This window comes from Myotis davidii, unplaced genomic scaffold, assembly GCF_000327345.1.
Source record: "Myotis davidii unplaced genomic scaffold, ASM32734v1 scaffold118, whole genome shotgun sequence".
Classification (NCBI taxonomy): domain Eukaryota; kingdom Metazoa; phylum Chordata; class Mammalia; order Chiroptera; family Vespertilionidae; genus Myotis; species Myotis davidii.
Genome location: NW_006290441.1, coordinates 3523391 through 3529391, shown reverse-complemented (window position 1 = coordinate 3529391; position 6001 = coordinate 3523391).

The following is a 6001-nucleotide window of genomic DNA, read 5'->3' as shown; positions in this document are numbered from 1 at the left end:
CCCGCCTGTCTTGCTCCGCCCCTTATCCTCCAGGGCTGCTGGAACGGGCCAGTGCTCCGGGGCCTACGTGGGCCTCACTGGTCCATGTGGCCGCCTGGGGAGGGAGCGCGAGGTGCAGTGAGCCCCCTCCTAGGCCAGCAGAGCCCGCAGAGCCCCGCGCGCACTCCCGGCCATCTGCAGGCGTGCCCCCCGCGGGACGTCCGCGTCGGGTCACAGTCGCTCCTGCTGGTCCATTCACACACTCAAGGCGTGAATTCCTGGAGACAGTTATTCTGAACCAAGAGCACAGGCGGCTCATATACGCATGCACCATGCAGCTCTCCACATACACACACACACCAGGTGCAGTGCTACATATCAGCACAGGTACATATGCTGTATCTGGAGAGTACCTGACACCGACTACTCACTCACAAGTACTAATATCTTTCAGAGGCTCACAAGTCCACTTGCTGACAGGTCTATTCCTGGACACACACCAGCTCACAATACATAGCTGCCTTTACATGCACAAGATCCAGGCACACTCAGCACAGCCAGGCACATGGCCTGCCCAGTGACGGCTGGCCTTCCCCACCTGTGTGGAGGGTGGGGTAGGGGAAGGTCTCTGGGGCTTCGCACAGGTGCAGGCCTTTCCCCCATCCACTCTACCCAATTCTCTCCATTACCGCTGTAAAGCAGCTCATTGCCATGGTAGCGCCAGATCCTTGGCCACCCATTGGCTCCTCCGTTGCCAAGGGCTACAGGGCTGTCTCTAGGCCTCCCAGAGAGGCATGTGTGTAGAAAGGGTCCCAGACTGCTAGGGTCCACTATGTTCTTGCCCACTCAGGTGCACATGCCGGTGGGTGGTAGAAACAGGCCTTCAGGGTCCGACTGGCAACAGCCTGCTCTCAGGAAGGGACCTGATTCCAGTCACCGATAGAAAAGAACTCTGACAGCTCTTCTGTGCGTCTGTCCAGACAGCATGCAACATGGAAACCAGCTGAAACCACCCCGGGTTTTGTTAAAGCAGATCCTTCTGCAAACGAGCACCTGTCACTGGCTTGGGGACTCAGGGCTGCTTTTGAAAACTTGCTGTTGTCTCTGATCTTGACCCCTTTGGGGGCTTCATGGCTGTCCAGGTTAGAATTTGTGGGTGCCCCTTATCAACACACATGTGCACACACAAGTCACTCATAGGGCTTCCTGCAGACACATGTAATCACACCTCAGAGTCTCACATAGACCAGGGAGATAGTCCTATCAGGGGACTGGGGCTGGGCTGACTCAAAAGAATGGCTACTGCGTACAGGGCATCTAGGTTGGGGGACAGGTAGTTCCTGGAGCATCCTGGCTGCCTTGACACGTATGGGCTGACCTTTTAGAAGACAGTGCAGCCCCACAAAGTACCGTTAACCTTTTCTTGCCGCCCAACAGAGGTGCCTGGATAGTTCCTGTGGGCTGAGTGGCCTCTGGTGTTGTGGACGTACCTGTATTGGGTGACGTGGCAGGGTGTTGGCCACAGGCACTTAGGAGGGAGGCAAGGGGCAGCACTTGTGGCTGTGGATATGGTGATGTGTTTAACGTCTGGCAAATGGGACCAGGCCTGCTCAAGGTTTAAGGAACCCCTCCCAGGAGCCAAGGACCAAAGCAAGTGGTTGCACGGGTCTTAGAGCCTGCCTCTGGAAAAGTGGGGTTGTCTCTGGGAATGACTCTGCCCATTGAGTGTCCAGGGCACTGGCATCATGCAAGGAGTGATTTGACACTTGCCCAGCCCACACCCAGCCCCTGCCCCCATTCCTTTCATGGGCCCACACTCCACCTTGAGTACAAAGTCCTGTCCCCCTGGGGACCTAACCCTGAGGAACACCTGGACACCCACGTGGCCTTGCCCTGCTTGCTGTCCCATTGCTCTGTCACCCCTGCCTTTTTGCTCTGCAACAGGGAGCGTAGGTGTAGAGCTGGGGGCAGGCCGTACTTAGAAATTGCCAGAATCTCTCTGTCCCACCGGGGCCTTTTTGAGCATGCACTGAGCCAAGAAAGCGTTGGCCTTGGGGTGCAGGCTTCCGGAAAGGGAGACCTGGGCCGGGAGGAGGAGATGCACCTTGCCTCTTGCCTTAATGGGCTGCTGATTGCAGTCACAGCCACGTGCCTGTGTGGTCACAGGGAAAACGGGGGCAGGAGACAGGCGCGGCAGTGTACTTGCAGGTGTGGGGGATGGGCGCGTGTGCTGTGCTTTGGCGTGAGGTTTCCCTGCCGTCGCAGCATGTCAGCTGGAATGTGTCATTGGGTTTGGGGCCGAGAGGCCCATTGATTTCTTGTTAACGCTGCTGGTGATGGTCGCACCTGTGCTCCCTGGCCTGGCTCAGTTTCTTTGAAGCAGTGATAATCGCTAGTAATCTTATTAAGGGCAATTGTGGCTCCGTTTGTAATGCTCAGGAATTAATCTCATTTGGACTTGGAAGCCATTTAGTTGGTCAAGTTTAACAATTGGAATGATTTGCCTTTCATTTTTTTCTATTACAACTAATTCCCTTTCTGCCATATTCTCTTCATTTGTGTTCTTGAGGAGTTAAATGCCCCTAGTTCATGGCCTTCTGTGAGTTGTGGGTGAGAGTCAGGAAGGACCTGGGAGTGGGGGTGGGCATGAGAGAGCCTGTCCTCAGTGCTGCCCCTGGCTGCTGCCTGGTGTTCCCTTATGAGGCAGTGAACTCCTGGAGAGCAGGGACCTCAGCTGGTGCTTGGCTGTGTGCCTGGCATGACCCAGCACAGACAAGATGCCCATGGCTTTGAATCAGAGTGGCACCCACAGTAGCTTTTAGGACTTTCCTGGCCCCACCGATTCTCTGCTCACCGAGGGACACAGCGCTCTCCCTCCACAGTGGGGCTCCCGGAGCCTCTAGGTCACAGAACGAGGCTCTCAGGGTCCTTCCAGGCCACGGAGTCCCGTGCGGGTGCTCCCTGTGCCTCTCCAGGGACGCCTTCCACCAGAGCCGGCTCTGACCCTCAGAACGGTCTTCCTGGGGGTGAGCTTACGGGTGTCTCTGGTTCCCAGCCACGTGCCCTTGTTAGGATCCTCTACTACAGTGGTTCTCAACCCTCCTAATGCCGCGACCCTTTAATACAGTTCCCCATGTTGTGGTGACCCCCAACCATAAAATTATTGTCGTTGCTACTTCATAACTGTAATTTTGCTGCTGTTATGAATCGCAATGTAAATATCTGATATGCAGGATGTATTTTCATTGTTACAAATTGAACATAATTGAAGCATAGTGATTAATCACAAAAACAATATATAATTATATATGTGTTTTCTGATGGTCTTAGGCGACCCCTGTGAAAGGGTCATTCGACCCCCAAAGGGGTCGCGACCCACAGGTTGAGAACCGCTGCTCTACTACTTCCTCACTCCGCTTTCCAGGGAGCAGAGTGACTCCTGGTGAAGCCAGACTCCTGGCTCTTGCGCTTCTGCCTCTGGTGGAGCCCCAGTCCCCAGACACTATGGCTCATGGCCTCCCCTGGTGAGGCAGGAGGAGGTGGACCCGTGCTCCTGGGTCCATGGTGACTTTCTCTCTACTCCTTCCTCAGGCCCAGTTAGGGTGCCTTCTCACTGCACCTGGGGAGGAAGGAGCAGAGGAGACACAAGGCAGATGGAGCTGACCAAGGGGCAGGGACCCTGTGGACCCCTCAGCTTGGTCTCTGCCCTCTGCCTGTATGGGTCCTGTGGCCACAGGCGGTTCCTGGTGTGCCCTTTCAGCACGGGCAGAGTGAGGCCATTAATTCCTCCCTCTGGACCTCTGCTTCTGTTGCAGCCCTTGAGCCCTCCTTCCCCCATGGGATGGCCTTGACTCCCTGACCAGTCACCTCGAGGCCTCTGTAAACAGAACCCCAAAGTCTGTCCCTGGCTAATGTCAAGCCCTGTGCTGCCTGTGTGGGCAAGGCCTGGGTGTTGGCACCCACATATGCGACTTGACCTCCTCCTGTTAGGTGTCTGCTTGTCTTTCTCTCTGCTAGCTTATTGGACTTTTCTGAATTCCTACCGTCCTGGTGAGTGTCACCTGTGAGGCCTGCCTTGTCATCACTGGTGAACATGCTAACCAAGAGAAGCAAGATGCTAGAAACCTCCTCTGACTGTCATGACCCAGAAACCTTTGAATGTTTGTCTAATTGGACTAGCGTGCCGCTCGCATTGCCTCCTCTCGCCCACAAGTTATCGTCGGTTGCTGGTCCCTGCGATTCCATGTGGATGCCTGGCTGTTCTGTCTTCCCGTTTTCCCAGTAGCCCCAGGGACCCGCGCCCTGACTTGGGAACTTGGACTTGCTCTGAGTGGTCAGTTGTCTTCTGCTACTCAAACCGCCGTCCAGCTGTTCAGTTAATTCCTTCCACCGTCTTCCCTGAGGCCTGCGTTGGCCGCTGATCTGCAGACTACAGTTCCTTACCCCAGCCGAGCATCAGCCTCAGAGCAGCTCCCACATTCCTGTTGGTTCCTGAGGGTCCTCATTTGCATGCCCAGCATTGGAACCACCTGGGAGCCTTGCTTTACCAGAGAGTGAGGCGGGGTATTGAGCTGGGCATCTTCCCCCGCAGTTCCAAATTACCAAGTCAGGGCCGATGCCCTAGCAGTTTTAATGCACCTGGTAAGTTAGGACGACAGTGGCCGGAATGGAGGCGCCTCATGGCTGGAGGCTGGAAGGCTTGTGAGCAGCATGGCCCTCTCCCTTCTCGAGCTGCCTGCCCTCCCATATCCACCCCAGTTCCCATCCCCACTGTTTCCACAGTGTCCCAAGCAGCCCTAGGCCAGTGGTTTTCAGTCGGTGTGCCACACGGATTTTTAAAACATGCAATACCTGACTGTTTAGGCAGAGGCACTGACCTCTCTTCCCTTAGGTCAGGGGTGGGGAATGTCTGGCCTGCTGACAGTACAAGGCCTGTGAAATCATCTGGTCTGGCCCTGCCAAGGCTAATGGGGCGAGTTAAATCAATGTTTGACCAAATATAGCAGGCTAATTTTTATGTTGATAATTCTGTATGGCCCTCGAATGATACTATAAATATCCAAATGGCCCTTGGCAGAGAAAGGTTCTCCACCCCTGCCGTAGATTGTCAAGTAAAAAATGACAACAGCCAACGCAACAATAGCCATCGGTGCGAATGAATAAAAATTAGGCCCATTTCTTTTGTTAAATTGGCAAAAAATGTATGTTTTGCTGTGTCGCAGAATTTTAGTAATTAGCTTATGTGTGCCATGAGATGAAAAGGGTTGAAAGTCGCTCCCCTGGGCATTGGATGCCTGGATGTGCTGGGGGGCTGGGAGGGTGTCAAGCATTGGGCACAGGGGTTGTAGCCGGGCACCTGGGTGGTCTTTCCCCCTTTTCCCAGTCCACTGTGCCTGAGGGGGAAGAATGAGGATAGGAAGGGGAGGCTGAAGGGGGCATGGAGAGTGGGTCTGTCCCTGGGTTGGCCTGGCCCCCAGGCCCCTGTCAGCCTAGGTGGATTAGCTGGAGCATGTGGGGTAAGTCTAAGAAGGGGCAGGAACCGGCTTCCTAACTACATTGGCCTGTCTGGCTTTTCCAGCCCCCAGGAGATGTGCTCCCGCACTCACTTGTCCAGCCGGGTTCACTCCTTAGATATCTGTCTGACCTCAGGGCAGGCAAGGGATGCACAGAGGCTGTCTCCCTGGGTGGCGAAGAGGCCACCTCAGCGGCTGGTGCTTTCCTGGGCTCCCCAGTCTGGCCCCCAGCAGAGGTGACCGGAATGAGGGAGCCACCAGGGTCAGCTGGAAGACCATCCACCAGGGCCCCGCCTCCCATCAGAACCTCCTGGCGGGGCTGCAGCTGGCAGCCTGGGCTTGGCAGTGATTCCATAATTGGAGCCTGAGTCATTAAAAAGCCATTACTGTCTCCTCTCACCGTTCAGTGCGGCCTAGAGCAGCGCCTGTCGGAAAAAGGGCGGCTGGGCGTGTTGGTGGGAGAGGAAGGTGCCTAGGAGAGGTGCTGCAGTGGGCGGTGAGCAGGCAGG